Genomic DNA, 25,447 nt, shown 5'->3' on the forward strand with positions numbered 1-25,447 from the left:
CATCCATCTCCACGTCCTCCGCTAAACGGGCCACGTGATCCTCATCGGAGTAGTTGGAGACCCCGTCCATCTCCTCGTCCTCCGCTAAATGGGCCACGTCCTCATCAGAAGAGGAACCCCCAGGGTCGACATCCTCCGCCTCTGAAACATCACTGGAGGACGCAGACAAGAGAGGTGGTGGGGTCTCCGGTCGGGAGGGTTGACCCGGTCTGGAAGGCTGGTCAGGATGGCGCTGATGGATGGACCACACCCTCACCTCCTGATGAGGGTGTGGTCCAGAATGTGCCTCGCAGGGACCCAGGACCTCTCCTCCGGGCCGTAACCCTCCCAATCCACCAGGTACTGCAGGCCTCTTCCACGCCGGCGGGAGACGGCAGACAGAAAAGGCAGGACCCCCGTCAATGAAGCGCAGAGGAGGCGGGGGAGGCACCAAGGGGACCAGAGCACTCTCCCGGACCGGCTTAACTTTGGACACATGGAAGGTGGGATGGACGCGCATGGACCTGGGGAGCTTGAGCCGCACTGCCACCGGGTTGACGACCTTCTCGATCATGAACGGGCCGATGAACCGAGGAGCCAGCTTCTTAGAGTCCACCTTCAGGGGGAGGTCCCGGATGGAGAGCCAGATCTTCTGGCCCGGCTGGTACTCCGGGGCCTGGGAGCGGCGGCGAAAGAAGACCTGGACGGACGGGCAGGAAGCCTCCTTCTCAAGGGCCGGGAACAGAGGCGGCTGGAAGCCGTAGGCACACTGGAAGGGAGAGAGGTCTGTGGCCGAACTGGTCAGGGTGTTGTGGGCATATTCCACCCATAAAAGCTGCTCTGACCAGGACGACGGGTGTTGTGATGTCATGCAGCGAAGGGCCGTCTCCATCCCCTGGTTCTTCCGCTCCGTTTGGCCGTTGGACTGGGGGTGGTACCCTGAAGAGAGGCTGACGGTGGCCCCCAGGAGCGCACAGAACTCCCTCCAAAAGACAGAGGAGAACTGGGGACCCCGGTCGGATACGACATCTACCCGGATGCCATTGAGGCGGATGACATGGTACAATAATAGCTCGGCGGTGCCCTTGGCCGACGGGAGCTTCGGTAGAGGCACGAAGTCAGCCATCTTGCTAAACCGGTCCACCACGGTCAGGATGGTAGTGTTGCCGCTAGACGGTGGCAGACCGGTGACGAAGTCCACGGAGATGTGAGACCAGGGGCGATGTGGAACCGGCAGTAGGTGTAGGAGACCAGCAGGAGCAAGAAGAGGGGGTTTGTGCTATTAACAGGTGGGGCAGGCATTGACGAAACCTCGGACGTCCTCCAGAGGGCCACCAGAAGCGACGCTGGACGACCTCCTTCGTTCGCTGGATCCCTGGGTGGCAGGTGAGTCGGGAGTTGTGGGCACACTGGAGAACCTCGGACCGGAGGTCAGGCAGGACGAACAGACGGTCAGGTGGACATGCGCTGGGTCCAGGTTGGTCCTGGGCGGTGGCTCTGACCTTCCACCTCCGTCTTCCTCCTCCTCCTGGAACTGCTGGGACAGGGCGTCAGGTTTGATATTGCGTGACCCCGGCCGATAGGAGAGGGAGAAATTGAACCTTGTTAGGAAGAGCGCCCACCGGGCCTGACGGGAGTTCGGTCTCCTGGCGGACTGGATATACTCCAGGTTTTTGTGGTCAGTCCACACCAGGAACGGCAGCTGGGTTCCCTCTAGCCAGTGTCGCCACTCCTCCAGGGCCAATTTGACGGCGAGAAGCTCCCTATTCCCGATGTCGTAGTTCCTCTTGGCCGGGGTTAAACGCCTGGAGAAGAAGGCGCAGGGATGAAGCTTCTGGTCGGAGGCGTCCACTTCAACCAGGTGGTGACGGCGGGGACTTTAGTGGAGTCCATCTGGATGGTCCCCCTCCCTACGACGTACCCCAGGAAGGAGACGGATGGGACCTGAAACTCACACTTCTCCGCCTTCACAAAGAGTGAGTTCTCCAGGAGGCGCTGCAGGACCGTCCCGACGTGGTGGACGTGCTCAGCTTGGGATCGGGAGAAGATCAGGATGTCGTTTAGGTACACGAAGACAAATTTGTTGAGCATGTCCCTGAGCACGTCATTGACCAGGGCCTGGAAGACGGCGGGGGCGTTGGTGAGACCAAAGGGCATCACCAGATATTCGTAGTGACCGGAGGGAGTGTTGAACGCCATCTTCCATTCGTCCCCCTCTCGAACCCGGACCAGATGGTAGGCGTTGCATAGGTCGAGCTTGGTGAACACAGTGGCCCCCTCCTGGGGTTCGAAGGCTGATGAGATGAGGGGCAGGGGATAGCGGTTCTTGACCGTAATGTCGTTGAGACCGCCAGAGCATCGTTAATATAGGTGTCCGTGGCCTCTCTCCGGGGCGGACAGGGAGTACAGGCGGCGTCTGGGGGGGGTGGAGCCGGGCTGGAGGTCGATGGCAATATAGTACGGCCTGTGCGGGGGAAGGGATGTCGCCTTGGCCCTGCTGAAGACTTCCCTGAAGTCTAGGTACTCAGCAGGGACCCCCAACGTGTCGGGTGCGGAGCTGGAGCTGGTGGGTGGCTGAGGTGCGGCGGCTTGCTTCAGGCAGACCTGATGGCACGCAGGACTCCATCCCAGAATAGCCTCTGTGGTCCAGTCGAGGTGTGGGTTGTGACGCCGGAGCCAGGGGAACCCCAGGAGGAGAGGGTGACGAGGTGAGTGCAGGATGCAGAACTGTATCGTCTCGTGGTGGTTGCCGGACAGGAGCATGAGGATGGGCACTGTCTGATGGGTGACTGTCCCCAGGAGGCGGCCATCCAGGGCAGTGGCAGGTACCGGAGAAGGCAGGAGAACTCGACCAACACCCAGCTGCCATGCTAGGTTATCGTCGATGATGTTAACATCGGAACCAGAGTCAATAAGTATGGCGAGGGAATGTGAGCCTTGGGGCAGGAGCAGCCGAGCCTGGCAGAGGGGGCGAGGTTGGAGGGGTATTTGGAGGTGTGGCTCACCAGGTCCTCCTCCCTCACTGGCAAGTCCAGCCCATTTACCGGACACTGTAGTGGAAAAAACCGCATCTAACAATTAAACTGAAGAAGAGAAGTTCGAGAGAGTCGAGGTCTGAAGATATAAGACTTTATTATCACTTGCAAGAAGTGACAACAGAATCTGAGTTGGTTTGGCAAAGAACTCCCGAGCCGCTCACGGACTCCTTCTTTTAACCTCTTTCTGTTGGTCAAGAATGTACCTCTGTTTCCTCAATTAGGATCCCTTCCTTCCTCCTATACGGTCAATAGTGCAAAGAAGCCATTTGTCTGCATTCTTTGACGTCAGTTACAACAACAAACCTCCCGACACTAGTCCAGGCCACATTTTATGTGGCCTGGACTAGTGTCAACAAACCTTCCCATGTCATATGCTCCACAGTCAACAAAGCACTTATTCATGTCTTTGCTGACCCCTGTCTCACACACACTTACTTCATTCATATAGCATATGGGCAAGATAACGAATGTTCTTTCTTATTTAATGGTAGAATAAAATGAACATATTTCTTTTAAATGTACTAGTAAATTTCTCCCATATATCCCCCCTTTGGGACTTATTAAGTCCCAATGTCAATTACCATTATCTTTAATAACCCAAATTTACAGATGACTACTTGCCGGACTGCTAGATAAATGAACAGTATTCACATTTGATTACCTGGAAAAAACGTCTTGCTTTCTTATCATCACAGGAATTTCAACCTGTTTCAGGGTTTTCAACCAAGTTAAAAAAGGTTACCAAATGTGGGATACCCTATAAGTGTTTCAATCCTCTGAGTTGGTACCCGTAATGAAATATATAATCGAATATAAAAACATGCAATACAAAAATTAAAAGTTAACATTAAAACCTTTAGCATACTTATATCAAATTGCATATTATTTCAAAACATCTTAACATGAGTACAAGTTAACTTAGTAAATCACTTAGCATAATGAGTTCAGTTATAAATGTCATGTAAGCAGCAGCCTGTTATTTAAGTAGAGTCTTGCATGTGTTGTTTCCTCTATTAATCGTGAAACACATCTGAATCATTATCTCTCCACAACCCATGACCTAGACAAACATCATATAAGTACTTCAATGAATGCATAACACAAAATTAAACAAACTTTCAGCATGCATTGAAAGTCATCCTTACGGGAAGTATGTAACACAGAATAAGAAATAAAACTCAAATTCTTTCAACATGCATTGTCGTGGATGATCGGGTGATCTTCATGTATTGGTTGCTGTATGTTTGTGGGGGGTTTTGGGCATTATTGTAGTCGTTGCTACAGCTTTCATCAGCCTCTTCATGTCCGGTTATTTGATGAGTTCAGTGTTCATCCTGCTTAACAAGGCTGTGACCCACATGGAGAGGTTACTAGCACAATCACATGTGAGCCTCCTCAAGGCCAGGTCAAACCTTGAATTTCTCCCCTTCCATGTCGTCATCCTCCTCATATTCACTCTGGCTTTTATTCCCAACATATTCCCATTCTAATCCTTTCTCCTCACCTATGCCTTTGGACATAAGGAACATTTGCTTGTTTAGCCTAGATTCTATCATGGACCTTAGTATTGGAATACAACAACAAAAAATCAATCCCATCATTGTGAATGATGTGCGCCAGGGGATTGTGCGCCAGGGGATGGTAGCTCAGGCGGTAGAGCTGGTGGTCTAGTGATCTAAAGGTTGCTGGTTCGATCCCAGGCTCCTCCTGCTAGCATGCTGTAGTGTCCTTGAGCAAGACACTTAACCCCTAATTGCTCCTGATGGCTGCGTCCGTCGGTGATTGAACAATTGTAAGTCGCTTTGGATAAAAGCGTCTGCTAAATGTAATGTAATGTAAAATACAATCAAAAGAACTAATCCTATTTGAGCCAATATTGTTCCCCATTTTCCCATACGCAGTTCTAGCCATGACATCCAATCATTCCCATGTCCCGCATTATCTTTAACCTCCTGTCTTAGCTTTTTAAGTTTATTCATGGCAAGTGTGAATGTTCTGTTCGGTGAAGTATTATTTGGGATAAAGGTACAACACATTTCGCCTATGAGTTCACACACTCCTCCCTTCTCCGCTAAGAGCCAATCTAATGCTTGCCTGTTTTGCCAAGCCACAGCGCTTGTGGCTTCCAACTGTTCACCTAGGGCGGATAGAGCATCATCCGTATAGTTAATAAATCGTTGTTGATTATAATAAATGTAGTTAATCCATTCTGCGTTTTTTACTAATCCTATTATTGGCACGATGGCTTCAAATCCTGCAGCTACTTCGTTCCTGGCCTTGTATATGCTTGGTATACCTCTGGGTTGTCCTATTTCATCAATTTTAATTCCCTCATCCGGTTTGTATTCTCTTTTTTTCCTATCTAATCTATTGGTCTCTAAATTTTTGACATCCCTGTCTAATGCCGGAAGTAACACAATTTCCGTTACGACTCGTACTCTTGCACACCTTCCATACCATTGCACAGGTAGCATGGCACGAATAATTTTGGTCCCACAGATCCAAAAATGGTCTGCTATTACTTTATCCTGCTCTAGTAGTACACCTTCATACCACATGTTTGCCATAAATGATTCCGCTGCTATTCGGGCAGGGTCTGTTGGATGTTTATCACTTTTTATCATCGGTGGTTGGCTTTTGTCGGTCTCATACATGGCAACATTCCAGATTGTCTTACATTTAGCTTCTTCCATATAGCCCACATCTACGGCATTATCTAGCTTTTTGTCGTTTTGATAACAGTATAATCCATCCTCTACGTAAAAATCTGTTCCTAACGGAAGTGTTGCCTTGCCTACTTCGTGGGTCAGAGTTACATCCATTTCTATACATTTGTTCATTGTAATTCCCACAGGCCAATTTTTGTGTATCAAATATTGGGAAAACCTTTCTGTTCCTCGAAACATTAAACATCGTAGCGGACACAACTCGTAATGATATTGATTCTCGTCCCAGGATATACTCGTTGTTACTCTTAATTTATTTAGTTTGGCTAGTCCTTCCATCACTTCCTCCTCTGTTCCTTGGATCTGTTTTTCGTTGGTTCTGCATTCTTCCCAATCATGTTCATAGTTTACTACCTATGATGCACTTTGACGATTTTTACTACATAAATAACAATTATCTGCATCTATCTGTGCCCCAGTAAACTTAACCCATTTGTACCAGCTATTTCCTATTGCTTGATCATACAACCGGTCTACAGTTATTACTTTAATTTTTCGTTTGAAGTGATCAGATGTATCTTGTTTAACAGATATATCCTGTTTTATGGCTCTTGTTGTTTTATTTGATCTTTTTTCAGGATGGACATCCTCTATTGCTGTCGCCTCTGTGCTTAAGACATTTTCTCTTGGAGCTATTGTGGTGATTGTCCCTTTCGTCTGAACAATGGATACGGCATCATCTGTTGTTATCACACTACCGTTCACGGTGACGCTTGTTATATTAGTATTATTATTAATTATGTCCGAATCCATAGTTAATATTTTATTTGCCTTGGTCATATCATTATTCTCTTGTATTACGCAAGAGGCATTTCGTCTTAATAAGGAAAATATTTTTGTATCTTCACGTATATTTGGAATCTGCAGTTTCGTAATTTCTAATCTGTAGTGGTTTATCTCATAGTTCCATTGATTTGTAGGTTCGACTGTAAAACACCAGTATGCATGAGTCTTTGAAATACTTATTTTGCATTGTTCTTGTCCCCAGACAATTGGTTTGAACTACTTGAGCATCATTACCGCACATTGACGTTCTCCATCTGCCATAATACTTAAGATAATTTGTTCATTGTCAAATTTTACTTCTTGTGGGGGTGTTTCAATATGTAAGGCTTCTCTCTCTGAACTCTTTTTCCTTGCACTGTTTACTATTCCTGAATACCTCGGGGCTAGCCTTTCCTGCAACACTGTCATGTTTTCTCTGTTGTTACCATCTGATTCCTGGTTGTTCCAGGTCTGCTCTGTTAGTGTGATTTCATCCTTCCTCTGAATCTGTCCTTGGGCCACTGGGGTCTGCCCAAAGCCGTAGAGGATCAGGAACAGCTTCATCAGCTTCAACATCATCATCATCCTGGCTGGGCTAGGTCTGGTCTTGGGGTGGTGGGTCAGTATCGGGTGCGTCTGCATCCAACTCCTCCCCACTCGCCTACCTCGTCCTGGGTTGCGCAGCTTTCGTGCAGTGGTTGAGGTGGTACCAGGTGGAACTCCCTTCCACCTGGATGGCAGTTGGGGTTGCATTGGTGACTTTGTATGGTCCTTCTCTCCTGGGCTCGTTCCACTTTCTCCGGAACACCCTTAGGTACACCTGGTCGCCTGGTTCCACCCCCCTTGGTGGGTCGTCTTCTGGTTCTGGTACTCGGTTCTTCTCCTGTTGGAATATATGCTTATGTATGCCAGTTAGTTGCTTAAAATATTCTCTAATTTCTAATTGCAATTGTTCCAGTGGAGGACCCTTATGGGGTCCTCTGAGGTTTGGTGCAGGCATGGGTCGACCCGTGAGCATTTCGTGCGGAGTTAAATGTGTCATTCTGTTAGTTTGCATGCGATAACTCATTAGTGCTAATGGGAGTGCATCTACCCAGTTCAATTTAGCACTTGACCAGATTTTGTTAATTTTTGTCTTGATTGTTCCATTCACTCTTTCCACCATTCCTTGTGATTGAGGGTGATACACACAACCCAATCTTTGTTTGACATGTAATTGCTGTATTACTTGTTTAACAGTTTTTTGGATAAACGCAGAGCCGTTGTCTGAGCTTATTTCTGTTGGAATTCCAAACCTTGGCATGACCTCTCTGGTCAAAAATTTGATTACTGTAGCCGCACTCTGATGTTTTGATGGGACTGCCTCCACCCATCTGCTAAATCTGTCAATGACTACAAGCATGTATCTTTTCCCATTTACTTTTTTGATCATGTCCACATAGTCTAATACTAGATGTCTGAATGGTCCCTCTGGTGTTGGAATGTGTCCCAATGGGGTGGTGATTGTTTTTCTTACATTATTTTTCGCACATACTTCACATTCATTGAGCTGATTTTCAACCATTGTTTGCAAGTATGGTGACCAAAAACCTTGTTTTCTGATTCTCCTCACTACTTCCCCCCTTGCGCAATGGTCAAAACCATGCGCATTAGTGATAAGCAATCCTAACAACGCGGTCGGTGCCACTAACATCCCATCATGAGTTCTCCATAACCCAGTCGGAGTGCGCACCGCACCCCTCTTCAGCCACATGTTTTGCTCATAGACACCAGCCTTCTCTTGCATGCGGACAACATCATCTTCAGTAGGTGAAGCCACAGGCATAGTCAACACTGCCTGAATCAAAACACAACTGTTAGAGGCTCTCTTGGCCGCCTCATCTGCAGCACTGTTACATTTTGTGACATAGTCATTTCCTTTCTTGTGTGCCTGACATTTGATTATCGCCACTTGCTTAGGTAGCAACAATGCCAACATCAGTTCCACAATCTGATCACAATGCATTACCCATCAGTCTTCTTAAAACCCCTCATTTTCCATACTGCTACGAACAGATGACACACACCATGTGCATATGCAGAATCAGTATATATATTCACAATTTTACCTGCCCCTTCCCGGCAGGCAGCTGTAAGAGCATTCAGTTCAGCCACCTGTGCTGAACATGGTTGTTTACATTAAGAACTTTTAATGACAGCGAAAGTTCTATCCGGGTTTTGTCGTACTACTGCAAATCCTGCATGATTACCCAAATGATCTCTGTTGCACGAACCATCTACAAACAACTCCTCCTCAGCCCCAATTAGTGGTGTTGAAAACAAATCAGGCCTTAACTTGGTAAACGTCAGAGAATCAGTCACACAGTCGTGTGACGTCCCTTCAAAATCATGTAGAATTTTTTCTGCTGGGTTCACCGTTGAACACCTTCTGATGGTAACATCGGGGAACGTAAGCAAGGTCAAATTTTCCAACAGCCTCACGTTTGTCAACACTAATTTCCCCTGTTCAATCAGTTCAGTAACTTTATGATGTGTAAAAATAGTTACCGGATATCCCATCGTGATGGACGAAGCTTTGTCATAAGCATACTGTACCGCAGCTAATCCCTGATAACAGGGTGGGTAGCCTTGTGCTACTGTATCCAATTTTGAGCTATAATATGCTATGGGTTGATTTCGCCTCCCACTGCAGGATTCTTGCATTAGTATTGCTGATGCGTACCCCTGACTCCTATTTGCTACATACAATAGGAATGGTTTTGTATAGTCTGGAGTTGCCAATACACTTGCTCCCTGAAGTTCTCGTTTGATGCTTTCAAACGCTGCCAATGCATCTGCATCCCACATAAGTTTAGCTTGAAGGTTAGTTGTTCCTACGTTCTTCATTATTGCTCTTAATGGTGCAGTTTTAAGGGCATAGTCCTCTATCCAATCTGAACTAAACCCTGTCATCCCCAGAAATGTCATCATTTGTCGTACCGTGTCTGGTTTAGGTGCTTTGCTAATCCCCTCGAGCTGATTGGGTGCTATGGCTTTAGTTTGGTGTGCTATCAGCCTCCCCAAGTATTCAACATCTGTCTGGCAGTATTGTAATTTTTTACCTTGTGCCCCCCTATCGCCAATCGTGTTAATACAGCCATGGAGTCCTCATGACACTGTTCCAATGTAGGAGAACAGATCAGGAGATCGTCCACATACTTTATCAGTGTATCATGTAGAACCAGTTCGTTCAAATCACTTTTCAACACCTGATTAAACAAATGTGGAGAATGTTTAAACCCCTGTGGCATTCTTGTATAAGTGTATTGTTTACCTTTATATGTAAATGCGAACAAATGTCTGCTTTCTTCTGAAGAGGTACACTGAAAAATGCACCACATAAATCAATCACTGTGAAATACTTGGCATCAGGAGGAACGTTGGTCAGCATCGTGTGTGGATTTGGAACTTCAGCCTGCATGTCCTCAACTACGTCATTGACAGCTCGCAAATCATGCACCAACTGCCATTTTTGTTTATCTGCTTTTAGCACAGGAAGCAAAGGAGTGTTACAGTTACTTTTTGTCTCTATTATAACACCTGCCTTTATTAGTCCTTCTAAGGTGGGAGCTATACCTGCCTCTGCCTCGGGTTTCATATTATATTGTTTTCGCCATGGTAGTTGAACGTTTGTTTTGGTTTGGATTTTTACCGCGTTAGCTGAATGCACTAAACCTACATCGGTGTCAGATTGTGACCATACCTGACCAGGTATCGTCTCTTCCATTTCTGTCCTCAACTCCATCTGTCTGTCCCTGAGTAGTTGTCCTGCTGTTAGTGGTTTCTGTTGTTTTTGAATCACTTCCACTTCCTGTAAAACGCCTGTTATGTGTGTATAGCACAATATCTTCAAATATTTTTTACAACATGACTGGAGAATTAATTTGTTATCCGTTTCCTCCCATTCGAGTTGTTTTTCATAGGACATCATTGCCCCCAGGTGTTTAGCTTTGAAACCCTTGTTTATCAGTAGGGTAATGTGAGGTGCTCTGTCAGTGTCTGTGAACCAATCTTTGATTGTTGTCGACTGATCCGCATCTTGTGCCGTCATAGCAGCACCTTGTGGTCCAATTACTATGTGTTGCGATTCAATTGCCACTTTTTTTCCTGCGGCTTTCTTTTGCCATTCTTTTTCCAATTGCGGGTCCTGCTGTGGATTATATATCAGGGTGCAATGATATCCTATCCTTGACTCTCTTGCTTGGGGAATTTGAGCTCTAATGTATTTTCCCCATTTGTCCACTGTTTTGCTGACTTGCTCGTGGATATCACCTATCCAGTAAATATTTGCAGTGTCTGGTTTTGATACCACCATTTGAGGTGCTATCCCTGTTGATTCAATTAGTATGCCTTGTGGTGTGCATAAAATGTATATTCCTAATTTACATAGTGCATCTCTTCCTAATAAATTGACCGGTGTGGTGTCTGAAACCAAGATGGGTATCGTAGCTACACGTTCGTGTAGCTTTAATGTCACTGGAGCTGTCATGGGTGTTAACTGCGTTTGTCCCGAAAATCCTACAGTTTTGGCAAATTTTCCTGCCATGGGGAGATGAGAGGCATCTTTTTTACTTAGACATGTGTAAGTAGCTCCAGTATCAACCATCATTGGTGTGCCTCTATCATTTATCAGAACCTGCAGTGTTGGTTCCGCTTCAGCATGTTTCGTAATTGCTACATGCTGACCCTCCCCCTGAGGATTCTCTGGGCACCCCTAGTACCCTTGACCCATAAACGGTCCTGTCTGTCTCCACTGACCTCTTCCTTGACCTTGCTGACCTTGCCACTGCTGTCCCTGCTGTTGTCTTGGTGAGGAAGAGTTGGTTAAACACTCGTTTCTTGTATGTCCTTCCTGGTTACATCCCCAACATACTATAGGCCCTCTGGACTGTCTCGGGGGCCCCAGGATCTTGTGTTAGTATGCTCTTCATCTTCTCTATCCCCAACACTCTGGCCAACAAAGCTTTCAGATCACCCACCGCCATTATATTCCATATGGTGTTTTCCTCAAACATCCCTATCCACTTTGCAGTCCCTTTGTTAATATTAGGTAACTTTTTTACCAATCCTTCTAAATCTTGGGACCCCCATGGGATATATTGGGCTTGTTGTCCTTTTACCAGGATAGGATATATTCCTGAATAAGTCTTAGCTGCTCTTTTCTTTCTTTGTGATCTCCTAAGTTCCTCTTGCAAGTCGAACACTAGGGGAACTTAGGCTGATATACTGCTGCTGGGCTCTGCCCCCTCCCTTTCTTTCCCTGGTATCCCACTGAAGCTCTCTCCCTCATGGCTGCGCTCCGCTGTCATCTCCATCTGGCTATCTTTTAACCTTCTTCCTCTATTAACCACCTCGTCTCCATCACTATCACTTCCGCTATCACTACTCCACTCGTTTGCTGTCCTTCTAAGGCCTTTATAACAGTCCATCTGTAAGGGTGGTCCTCTGCCTCTCTGTGTTCTACAAGCCTTATCCCTCTCTTTATCCAGCTTAACCTCCCCTTTAACCTCCACCGTACCTGTTATCATTGGGTACTGTCCTGTGTTATATGGAGGTGACTGAACCTTTTCAACTTCCTCAACTCCACTCAACATTTCCCTAGCTTTTCTTTCTCTCTGCCTCCACTTTGTACCTTCTTTTTGGAACATTGCTAATATTATCCTCTCTCTTTCTCTTTTCTCAATCGCTTTTTTCCCGGTTTTATTTATTTTGTGATTCTTCATCATCACCTCCATTTCTTCACACACCGTTGCATCAAATGTTCCTCCCTCTGGCCACTTTGTTCCCAATATGGCAGTCCTCTTACCCCATTTGGCTGAGATTTTATTATTTCCTCTTTATTTAAAGGTTTTTTTTTAAGTCAATATTCCCACGGCTGTAGGGGCCATGATACTTAATAATGTATGCAACTATTAATTATCTAGTTTTACTTTATTATTATTCACTACAGTTTACGTTCACGCCTTTTCCTCTGTCTTCTCCAAGTGAATGTAAAGCTGCTCCACTCCCTTTTTTTTTCCTTTTCTGACTTGCGGCTTCCCCGGAGCTGCTCGACCCCCACCTTTTCTCTTGTCTCCTCTCCTCCTTTCTAACCCCTGCTCTCTACAGGCTTCCCAAGCCACTCTGCTCGGCCCTATTATTAGAAATGTATTTTATATTAGTTGTTAATTACAATACCTTATCTTCACCTATATCTCTATCTATTACTTCTAGAACTCCTTCTCTCAGCTAATTAACTACAATAGACGAAGACAAACACAATTCTCTGACTATGCAGACCCTTTCTCTCTTGAAAGGCGGTATCCCAGATTTACCAACACATAACAAAGCTCCTATCTAACACAAAACAACACAAAATAACTCTTCCGACCAACTGGGCCCTCTCGTCAGAGGGAGTACCCCAGATTTTTAAACTTCAAAACAAACTTAAAATAGATAATCACATGAGTGATAAGCCTCTGAGCACTGTCCCTATGCTTTTAATGGACTTTCTATATGATTACCCGCAGACAAAATTAAAGAGATCTATACAGGCCGTCTCTACCCTGCTTACCAAAAATAGATCTTATACAGGACGTCTCTAACCTGCTTACCAGAAATAAAAGAGATCTATACAGGCCGTCTCTACCCTGCTTACCAAAAATAGATCTTATACATTACATTACATTACATTACATTTAGTCATTTAGCAGACGCTTTTATCCAAAGCGACTTACAAGGGAGAATAACATTCAAACTACATTGCGACAGAGATTAGTGTAACAACAACATTAGTATAACAATAAATACTGCTAGGTGGTGCTAAGCAATTGTAGGTTAGGACAGGAGGTACTCAATGAAGAGCTGAGTCTTCAAGTGAGCAAATAGTTGATCGTTAGCATTTTTCTCTCACAGAACTTCTTGAACGCAATCAACCTCCCAGCTCAAATTGCTATTTGTAAGTGTACTGCTCATACTAATGCCTCTCACCCCATCTCTAAAGGTAACGCTCCTGCCAATGCAGCCACCAAAGTCACCACTGTATCTAACACTGCTCATGTTCTAACAATGGTCATCTCTGGGCATCCCACACTGAACTGTTGGTGTGGAAGGCAAAAGGTTACTGCGACAAAGACATTTACCATGGTCCGGAGGGGAGACCATATCTCCCACGTCGGCTTTTTCAATACTTTGCTCGTTTGACACATGGTGAGGACCATGTGTCAAAAGGGGAATGGTGAGGGAATTAAGTAAACATGAAATCCCAGGCTTCACAGGTTTTGCGAACAATTTTTGTAAAAAATGTGTTATTTGTGCACTGAACAATGCAGGGAGGAGTGTCTCCACCACCAGCTCTCCCCACCCTACTCCGAATGCTCCCTTCGAGCACCTCATGATGGACTTAATCGAGCTGACTCCCTGTCATTGTAATAAATATTGTTTGTAAATAATAATTGACATGTTTTCTAAATGGATCGAACTGTTCCCATGGATCCAATGGATCCCTGTTCCCAACCAATGATACCCGTGCCTTGGCAAAAGCGCTACTGACCGAAATCATTCCATGCTGGGGGATTCCAGTGAAGGTAAGCTTGAATAATGGTAGTCACTTTACAAATCAAGTGTTGAAGGAACTCTCTGTTTATCTGGGGATCCAGATAAAGTTTCATTGCTCTTATCATCCACAAAGCGGTGGTGCTAGGGAAAGAGCAAATTGAACGATTAAAAATTAACTAGCAAAAACTATGGCTGAAACCAATCTCGATTGGGTTTCATGCCTGCCATTAGTAATGATGGGAATGCGAGGATGATCACATGGTGTGACAGGACTGTCCGCAAGAAGTTCTCAACCTGAAATGCAACTCTTTATTAATTCTTAAATCATCAAGAACAGCTGAAATAACTCTGTCCTGTGGATGACCTGTAGAATGACAAGAGCACAGTTTTTGGTTATGGAGAACCACCACCAACCCCCCTCTTTGGAGAACTATTTATCAAGTTTGGGTCTATGAACAACTGATCACTACTCCAAGAGGGGGAGAATCACCACTGGTGGGACAAATAAACATAGAACCAAACGACATTTACACAAAAACATAAACATTTGACGACAACATGTATTGAAACACTTAATTAGGTCCAGGAAAACTAGAACTACAACTGGTCACGTGGCCTCTTCCTGTCAGAGTTATGGCAGTCAATGAGGGAGGAAAGGAGAGGAATGCATCCAGGAGGGTGCTGGGGTGCACTTGAAGCAGGTGTGGTGGTGTGTGTGTGTGTGTGTGTGTGTGTGTGTGTGTGTGTGTGTGTGTCTGTGTGTGTCTGTGTGTGTGTGTGTAAGATGTCCACCGGTGAGTGTACATGACTTATCCCCATTGGTACTGGTGTAGAAGTTCGGTATTATATTGTGGCGCCTCCAAGCAGCAGAAAGGGCCCCGAAACCTCCCAAACTCCACAGCCTTGTAGACACCCTACGGCTGCAGGAAAACCACAGAAGACCCACGGGCCCCCAGAGAAGCCAGAGGGCTGTGGAGCAAGGAGCATTACCCAGTCCCAGGGAGCACGAGGAGACCCCGCAGCCCAGGCGGATCCCCTCCCCTCCCCTCTTCTATTTCCAATAAAATGTATTGACTATTGAGTCTAGAGTATTAAACAAATGCACTGTTGGTTGCACGGGGGTCACTGATAATATATAGTTTATTTTTGGAAGTATATTCATTTTTACTGCTGCTATCCTACCAATTAGTGAGATGGGTAGGTTTTTCCATCGAATGAGGCCTTCTTCAATGGATTTGAGCAATGGAGTATAGTTAAGGGTAAACAAATCTGACAGATTGGTGGAGATATCAATACCAAGGTATCTGATATTGCCCTTTGTGATGGTTAAGGGAAGTTTCTGGGTTGCAGCATTGCAGTAGCCACCACTGAGTGGTAAGACAGTAGTTTTAGTCCAATTTATTGAATAGTCTGAGATAGCCGAGAATTTAGATATATATTGAAACACCTCCGGTAGGGATGATATTGGGTTGCGGACGTACAAGAAGATATCGTCTGCATACAAACAGATTTTGTGAACAGAGCTTTCTGTTTGTATGCCTACGCTATACCTGTTTTGATGGATTGCCGCCCCGAGGGGTTCAATAAAGATGCCGAATAGTAAAGGGGAGAGCGGTCATCCTTGTTTTGTGCCACGTTGTAGAGTGAAACGCTGTGAAGTTTAAAGATTGGTAATGACAGAAGCAGATGGGGAGTTGTAGAGGATTCTGATCCATTGAATGAGTGACTCTCCAAAGCCAAATTTGTTGAGGATTGAAAAGTTATATGTCCAATTAACTCTGTCAAATGCTTTTTCAGCATCTAAAGAGGTAATAATAGTATTTAAGTTGTTCCTTTGAGATGTGCTTATCAGACTGAATAAATGACGGATATTGCTGGATGAGTGTCTGCCTTTGACAAAGCCTGTTTGGTCTGGGTGAATTATAAATGGAATTACATTTTCACTAATAATCTTAAGGTCGCAATTAATAAGGCTTATGGGTCTATAATTGGAGTTGAGGGTTGGGTCCTTATTGGGTTAGAGCAAAACCAAAATAAGAGCGGTATTTATGTGTGGAGGCATGGGTGAGGTTGACTTAATCTCTGTAACCATTCTGATGAACAATGGGGATATAAGTGGCCAGAAGTGTTTATAGAATTCCACTTGGTAGCCATCCAGGTCATTTATTGTTGGGCATAGAGGAGAGAGCTTTCCTGAGTTCTTCTCGAGTAAGTGATTGATCAAGCTTTGTCAAAAGTTTAGGAAGGTCAATATCATCAAGGAATGAGTGAATGTTTGATATATTAGATTACTTTTTTCCGAGTGATATAGCTTATTATAAAAACCTCTAAATATGTTATTGATGTCTTGCGAGGAATATGTTATCCTACCCTGTGGATCTTTGATGGCTGTAATAAGTGTTTTTTCTCTATTGCATTTCAATTGATTGGCAAGAAATGTACCTGATTTGTAGTTTAATTTGTTGCATGAGGAATTGTATCTTTTGATGAACAATATAATCAAGTTCCGATATAATTGTCCGGATCTCATTCCAGATTTGCTCAGTGGATGAGTGTGCTTCTTGGGAGTGCAACTCCTTTAGTCGTTGTTCGAGTTTATTTTGGCATTCTTGTCCTTTCTTTTTCTTGTGAGTGGAGAATGAAATAATACTCCCTCTTAGAACTGCCTTAGAAGTCCATTCTCTGGAAAATAAATGGTTAAATTCTTTATCTGTCAAAAGTGAGGTGTTCCGTCACCGTCACCTGCCAGGAGGGTTCCGGTTTGTTTCATTTTTCAGGTTGAAGCAAATCGGCCCGTGATCGGAAATTACAATAGGGATTCAGATTTAGTGATTTTGGACATTGCTGAGTTACTTGTCAAGAAAAGGTAGAAACTTTGGTGGGGTGGTGAATAATATGTGTATTCTCTAGAATGTGGGTTATTTGATCGCCAATAATCCCCAAGAGCAAGATCACTCATACAGTATATTGTTTTATAGTGTCCCATGAACGCCTTACTGTGTTGAATTCTCCTCCCAATATGATAATTGATTCAGAGAATTCTAAGAGTTTTGAAATATTGTGAAACAAATTTGGGTCATCCCCTTTGGGGCCATAAATATTAGCTATGGTTAATTTTCTGTTACTTAAAATTCCATTAATCATTATGTAATGTGCTTCTGGGTCTGATATTGTGTTTTATATTTTGATATGGGATACTTTGATGGATCAAAAAAGAAACACCTTTTTTTTTTTAAGTTGAATGATGCAGAAAACATCTGATTAACCCATTTAGCTTTGAAAAGTAGGGGGGGGGGGATTAGAAGGGTGAGATGATGAGCGTGAGCGATATTTTAAATCCTGACATAGATAGCATGCTAATTTCTCCATCTTGCAGTATATAATTACTAGAATTACAAGAATACATACATAATGATCAAAATAACCAGGGAGTGGTGGAGGAGTCTCGGGAATAACAGACCATCTATATAAAGTTTATCAACAACCATTGATACGCATTTACCCTTCTGCTGGTTCTCCTTCTGGATGGGGTACAGCACCTTCCATTGGGCATTGATCTCCTCTGGGAATTGGTCGCTCACGGCCACGGCCACGACATGTCCTGCTCTCCCCTTTGCTTTTAACCAGCTCCTTGTGCTTGAAGTGTTCAAACTTGGCAATGATGGAGAGGGGGCGGTTCCCCACTCTGTGTCCCAGGCGGTGAACCCCGTGGAAGGTGATCTGCTTCAAGGTGTCCATCGGGAGTTTCAGGGCGGTGCAGAGAAAGCCTTTCACCATGTTTTCTGAACACTCTGTCACAAACGTAGTCCACCCATGGTTAAATGTTAACTCCACTGGACCTTCATTTCAACAAAATACTGTATGTGGTGGAGGTTTTTGAATCATTTAGTTAAAGAAGAGAATGGTGCGGATCATTTATGTTATGTACTGTATGTACTAAAATGCCTCACTCAGTGCAAGCACCATTCCTTCTCTCACCTATATCAAAGTCATGGGAAGAATCTAGATGTTTAGCATGGGCTCCACATTTTCCAACCTATACTGATATGACTAAACTAATGTATAATCCAATTGATAGAAATACAACACATTCTGTTGAAATGAAGCAAAGCGGTAAACTGGTAAAAGTATTTTACTATTATCCTTCTAGAGGGCAATTTAACTGCACTAGTGTATGGAAAAGATTGGTTACTACTGTTACTGTTGCTCTAGCCTACTCAACTTTAGTCCATTCACGTGCAGGAATTATTCATCCCTTATGTTTTCGAGCCCTTTGTTCTGATAGAAGAAGTAACTGTTACCCTGGAGTACCAGTCGGGATAACAACTGCATGTAACCAAACCCAGATAATTATACAATGGGACAAGCAACAATTTCTGACATCAATTGGTTATGTGGACACATGGCGTATGCAAGTCTGCCCTAGAACTGGACTGGCATTTACACACCAATTACGTTAGATATGTCAATTTACATGTATAATCTGACCAAGATCCATCAAGCTGTCCGTATAAGACGATCAGGAACATACGTCTGTGACATCAGTTCCAGCTGAGTATAAGATTGTAGGCGGAGCAGAATTTTTTTTTACATCTGTAATACCACCCGTAGGTGTATATAAGCAGTAACATGTCTAAATATCATATATATTAGACATGTTTCTGTTCATTAATGCAACTATCCTAGCAGAAGAAGCTGTTAAACAAGAAATAACTTTGATCCGTTTAATGCATCTTCAGAATCGTATGGCACGAGACATAATGAGTGCTGCTCAAGGAGGTGTATGTGCTATAATAGGTGAGTCGTGTTGTACTTACATTCCTGCCAATGATGTAGAATCAGCGGACTTGTCTTAGGAGCTATGAAAGAGTCACGTGATGTTTAATGAAAGATCAAGCTGACACTTGGGACCCATTTACTTGGCTAAGAAATGCACAAAGACCGTGGATTTCTAAGCTCATAAAAATATTGATACCTGTAGTGATAATGTGTTTGATGCTATGCTGCTGTCTAGCCTGTATAATAACTATCCTTCGTAAGATGATTACTAATATGATAGCGGGACATTTCGTCTCCATACCACTAGATGATTGGAAACCACCTTATGATGATGACGGAGATGTTAAGACATTGAGATGTTGAAATGTGAAGATGTTTGTCTAATTATGTTTATCCTTACGTATAGGATGTTAGTCATTATGTTCACACAATTAATTTTGTTGATGTCATAATTCAGTGATCACCAATGCTTAATCTGCATAGCATTATGTATTTGTGTAATCTCTCCATGTTTATTTTGTGTATTTCATAATGTGATTCATGATTTTTTTTGTTTGCTAATTAGAATTGTAAAATGGCTTCACACAGGATTTTTCCCTCTATACAACCCAGGGTTTTTTTCTTGTGCGTTGTCATAGTATAGTGTAGGTAACCCTTTATGGTCTTTTACTCTTCTCTAGTCAAATGTGAAAAGAGAGTTTTGGCAAATTTGAGGTTGAGATCCTTGAATTCTGTCTGGGATTTGGTTATGAGTTTATATTGTTAAATTTAGTATTAGATGTGTTTTTCCCATTATATTCCAACAAGATAGAATTGTTAAGGATAACTCTGCAGTATAATTGTAATGTATTCAATTTATACGCATTTTCTGATCCCATTGCCTCAGTTATATGACATGTTTGCATTATTGCATTTTCCTTGAGGTGTTGTTCAACTAGGAACAAAATGGGGGATTGTGAGAGAAAAATACACATGATCAACTATTTGAATGATGTTTTACATGTTTTATATAGGACAATAGCTTTTTGTATGTTACGTAGGTTTAAAACTCTTTGTCTCTGGGTTTAAATGAGTCTCTCAGAGTTTAGAGACTGTTCCTTCTAGAAAATGTAAATTGTAATATTGGAAAAACCAGACCACATTCCATCCTCACTCAACCTTGTGTGGAGATAAGAATAAGCCCAAGGGGGGCTTAAAACAGCGTTGTGTGTTTGTTTTATGGCATAGTAGGATTGCGTCTATGACCAGAGTTTTACTGTTAAATCACTGTTTGAGGGTAACACCCAGGGATATGATTGAGGGTCACAGTGTTGTAAATGACACCAGACCAATGGCACACAACCTCTCTTTGGTTTAAAGCCCTATTCGTCAGCAATAGGGGTAGACTGATCAGAACACTGCTTTGAAGCATGACTGTATCTTTCTCTTTATTCTGCAGAATAAATATCTTTAATACTCTCAGTTTTGTTTTCCTGTAGCGGGCAGATTAACCTCACTGACCACACAGGAGAATTTCTCCAACAGCGTTCACATTTTCCGACTCATGCGACGAGTTTCAGAGTCGACACTACGACCAGAATTACATCGTCAAGTTTTTTTATTGAAACTGGTCTTAAAACTAAGTAAATAAGTCATGTGTATAAATAATGGCGTTCTTAACGTTAGCGTTGGATGTTGCCGTATCCACTGTCAATGGAGCCCTTTTTTTTACGTAAGTGAATTTTGCGTGTTCTTTATTTTTTGTCGCACTTTGCAAAATACGACACAAAGGGGGTTTTAAACTACCATTCAGTGAAAACCGCAAATGCCCATCTGGGCAACCTACTCGCTGTTGTACTGGGGAAAACAGCTCCCCCATTTTCCCACCTGAGATATTTTGTGATGCGAAATCCAGATGCAGTTCATCCAACGGCCACATGCGTTTTCGAATTTGGTGTGAGGCCACGCCGCTATTGTTTTCCCCTCTCCTGGCACCAAGGGGCTCCTTCATGTCTCCTCTGTGGTGCTCGGGACCCTAAACCGTAAAACACTTTTTTGTTGTCAGGTATATGTCCCCGCTCCGTAAACTCATTCCCTATCGTGGTGTATATCACAGGAAACACATCAAAGAACCTCTCAAATGGATGTGATTAACTCCATTGATCCCAGTGCATTTTTGGATAATGGGAATACACATAAATATTGTGGGAGTCTCTTCATGTGGACCACAGTTGGGGTGGGGGAGAGGGGGGCATAAATTACAACTCCACAGAAGCCTCATCCTCCTCATCATCCTCATCTTCTCTTTCTGATGCGTTATTTACTGAGAGATAAAGGGGATGGAACCATGATGGGTGGCAGTATCTGGAGTAGAATTCGGCTGCACATCCGAGTCGGCGGCCGTTGTTTGGTTCATGGTGAAGCTGAGTAAAAAAAAAAAGTGTTTATTTTGTATTTTGTTTCATTACATTTTATTTTGGAACTCACTACGTCTGGATGGAGGTGTTTTCAATGTCTCTGGTGCCGAAGGATTGTAATCCCCGATCGTCTCCTTCAGCGAGTTTTGTTTAAAAAATCATGGATGTGTGTGTGTGTGTGTTTGTGTGCGTGTGCGTGTGTGTGTGTGTGTGTGTGTGTGTGTGTTTTGTGTATACAAGTGACTTTGCTAGACATACTGTACAGTATTGGTGTAAAGTATGTCTGTATTTGTATGTGTGTATCTGTATGTGTGGGTGTTTTGCATACCCAAATAACATTTCCAGAATGTGTAAATGTCCCTGTATTTGCCTGTGTGTGTGTGTGTGTGTGTGTGTGTGTGTGTGTGTGTGTGTGTGTGTGTGTGTACGGTATGTGTGGGTCTGTCTAGCTGTGTGTTAGTGTGTGTCTGATTACAGTATGTGGGTGTTTGCATTAGTTTGTATGTGTGTAACTGTGTATTAGTGTGTGATTGTGTGTCTATCTTTGTTTGTGTGTGTGTGTGTGTGTGTGTGTGTGTGTGTGTGTGTGTGTGTGTGTGTGTGTGTGTGTGTGTGTGTGTGTGTGTGTGTGTGTGTGTGCTAGAGTGTTTGTGTGTCTGTATCTGTGTGTTAGTGCATGTGTTTGTGTTTGAGTATGTGTGTGTTGGATTGTACTCGTTGATGTGTGTGCTAGTATATGTTGTGTATATGTTTGTTAGCATATGTTTGCTTGTGTGTGTGTCTTGTGTGTGGGTTGGTCTGTGTATCTGTTTGCACAATATGTGTCATTGTGTGTGTATCTGTGATTTAGTGTGCGTGTGTGTGTGTCTGTGTGTGTTTTGTGTCTGTGGGTGTCAGTCAGTTGGTCGTCATCGTTATCATAACCTCATCTCTCTCGGCCATGAGGCTTTCCACTGTGTCTGTGAATGTGTCTGTGTGCGTATATGTGTGTGTGTATGACTGTGTGTGTGTGTGTGTTTAGGTCAGTGTGTTGGTCTTTGTGTTAGTGTATGTCTTTACCTCTACTCCGCCTCCACCCTCCCTCTACCTTTACTCTACCCTACCTTTACACTGCCTCTACCTTTACATTTACTCTACCTTACCTTTGCTCTAGCTCTACCCTACCTTGACTCTACCCTTCCCTTTCTCTACCCTACCCAATCTTTACTATACTCTACCCTACCCTACCTTTGCTCTAGCTCTACCCTACCTTTACTCTACCACTACCATACCTTCACTCTACCCTACCCTTACTCTACCCTACCCAACCTCGACCTTACCTTTACTCTACACTACCCTACCTTTACTCTAGCTCTACCCTACCTTTACCCAACCGCTACCTTGCCCACCCTTTACATCACCACCACTCTACCTCTAATCCACTTAAACTCTAAGAAGAATAAAAATCATTATTTGTCACACAACTCGCCACTACAACACATACACACATGCTTTGGATGGTGGCCTGTGAAATGAGTTCTCTGCATTTAACCCAGGAGTGGGCAAACTACGGCCCACGGGCCACATCCAGCCCGTTGGTCTTTTTAATCCTGACGGCCGAAGATTGGTACAGAATTCATAATTATGACTGCATTAATTTGACCTTGAGCTGTAATGCCTGGCGTTTCACCAGGTGGTGCATTAGGCACAGTGACTTGATTTTGCGGAGCCCGAGCAAATTTCTGTTATTTCTCTGCTACTACTCTGAACGCATCTGCAACAATGAGTGGGCCAAAGAAAAGAAAAGCCGACTGTGAGTGCCGAGTGTTTAGAAAGGAATGGACAACTAAATACTTTTTTACCTAGGTCTGGTCAAAGGCTGTATGTCAAGAAACAATTGCGGTTTTAAAGGAATACATCAGCCCTCACTTTTCTACCAAGCATGCTAATTACGCTACCAACCAATCAACGCATAACGGACGGCTACCGCTCAGAGGTTGGCAGCTGGCTTGCAGGCTCAGCAAAACACCTTTATCCGACAAACTGCCATCCAAGAATCAAGCACGAAGGCAAGTTATTTGCTGGCATTTAAATAAGCAAAAGCCAATAAGCCTTTCTCCAAAGGGGAGTTTCTCAAGGAGTGCATGGTAGCGACAGCAGGTATCTTGTGTCCTGAGAGCAAGAACAAATTTGAAAAAATAACCTTATCACGCAGGCCAGTGACTCACTGTGTTGAATTAATTGACGAAGACCTAGCTAGCAAGCTAAACAAAAAAGCGGAGTCATTTACATTATATTCTTTGGCACTGGACGAAAGTAATGACATAAAGGACACCGCTCAGCTTTCAATTTTTATCAGAGGGATTAATGACAATTTTGAGAGGAGTTTTTGGCCATGGAATCCCTAAAAGGGAAAACACGGGAAGAGGACTTGTATGACAGTGTGTCGGCGGTCATCAAGAGCAACAAGCTACCTTCGAGTACGCTCGCCAACGTTACCACAGATGGATCGCTAAATCTGACGGGAAAAAACGTCAGACTGCTCAAAAGAATCCAGGAGAGGGTGAAAGAGGAAAACCCTGAGCAGGAGGTAATTTTCCTAGACTGCATAATTCACCAGGAAGCACTGTGTAAATCCGTATTGCAGCTTGACCACGTGGTGAAGCCAGTTGTAAAACTTGTTAACTTTATTCGAGCGAGGGGACTTCCCCATCGTCAGTTTATTAAGTTTCTTGAAGGACCTGACGCTGATCACAGGGACTTGCTTTACCATTCTAATGTCCGCTGGTTAAGTTTGGGGAAAGTATGTTAACGAGTGTGGGAGCTCAAACAGGAGATTATCTCATTTTTGGAGCTACTTGAGAACGCTGACAAGTTTCCTGAGCTGAGTGACACAGATTGGATTTGTGATTTAGCTTTTGCTGTGGACATACTGACACACATGAATGAGCTGAATGTGAAGCTACAAGGAAAAGACCAGTTTGTGCATGAAATGCATACAAACGTCAGAGCCTTCAAAACCAAGCCAGCTTTATTCTCAAAGCAAATGTCAAACAAGTCATTCGCTCATTTCCCCACACTGGCTACGTTGAAAGAGGCCCCGCAACATGTGAAAAATACAGGAAATCACTGGATGACCTGCATGAAGAATTCTGCCGTCGGTTCTCTGATTATGACAAAAGAATTGACAAGTAACTTCAGCCGGTGTCATGTCCCTTCTCACAAGACCCTGAAACGGCGCCACAGGAGTTGCAGTTGGAACTGATTGATCTCCAATGTGACACCGTCTTAAAGGAGAAGTTCAACTCTCTTTAACTGGATGAGTTTTATGCTTCATTAAGCACAGCCAAATTTCCAAACATCCAGAAGATGGCACAGAGGATGCTGGTGTTGTTTGGCTCTACGTATGTGTGTGAACAGACTTTTAGTGTGATGAACACCAACAAAGCACCCCACAGATCCCAGTTGAGTGATGAACACCACAGATCTGTTCTGAGAATTGCCACAACAAAACTAACACCAGACTTGGATGCACTGGCAAAAATGCGGATCAACAACACTGTTCCCACTAAAAGGTAAGTGTATTAACACTGTAATGCTTTTTTTCTGTTTATGTTTGATATGTATGCATCTTGTGCTGACCCGGCCCGTCTGTCAAATTTTAAAAGTCAATGTGGCCCCTGAGCCAAAAAGTTTGCTGACCCCTGATTTAACCCATCCTGGCATCCCTTCCTCCATGTGTGTGTGTGTGTGTGTGTGTGTGTGTGTGTGTGTGTGTGTGTGCGTGTGTGTTTTCAAATAACACTTGCATATGTTTTAACCATTTTTTTGTTGTTTCACCACATATTGGGTCATGAAGCACAGTACTGGTCTAGAGGCTGGTTGCTCTGGTTTTGCCCTCTGAGCAAAAATAAACTGAAAAAAAAATTACATAACCACATGTATTGCATAAGAACGTAGCTGCTTTGTTCTCCAGCACCTGAATAAACATGAACTCTGTTAGGTTGTTGGCGGCTCGGATTAACACCTCTCCAGCACATTGAGTGTTCTAGTGAACTGCGAGGGCTCTAGAAGTGGTCTAGAAGCGCCAGCGCTATTACGCGACATAAAGCACCTTGTAACCCACTGATAAATTAAGCAGCACTGTTCTTTTGCAAGTTTAAACAGCAGTTGCAGCTGTTGCAGACATTCCCCAAAAGTTAATAAAAGA

The sequence above is a fragment of the Zeus faber genome, assembly GCF_960531495.2.
Source record: "Zeus faber genome assembly, chromosome: 2".
NCBI classification, from domain to species: Eukaryota; Metazoa; Chordata; class Actinopteri; order Zeiformes; family Zeidae; genus Zeus; species Zeus faber.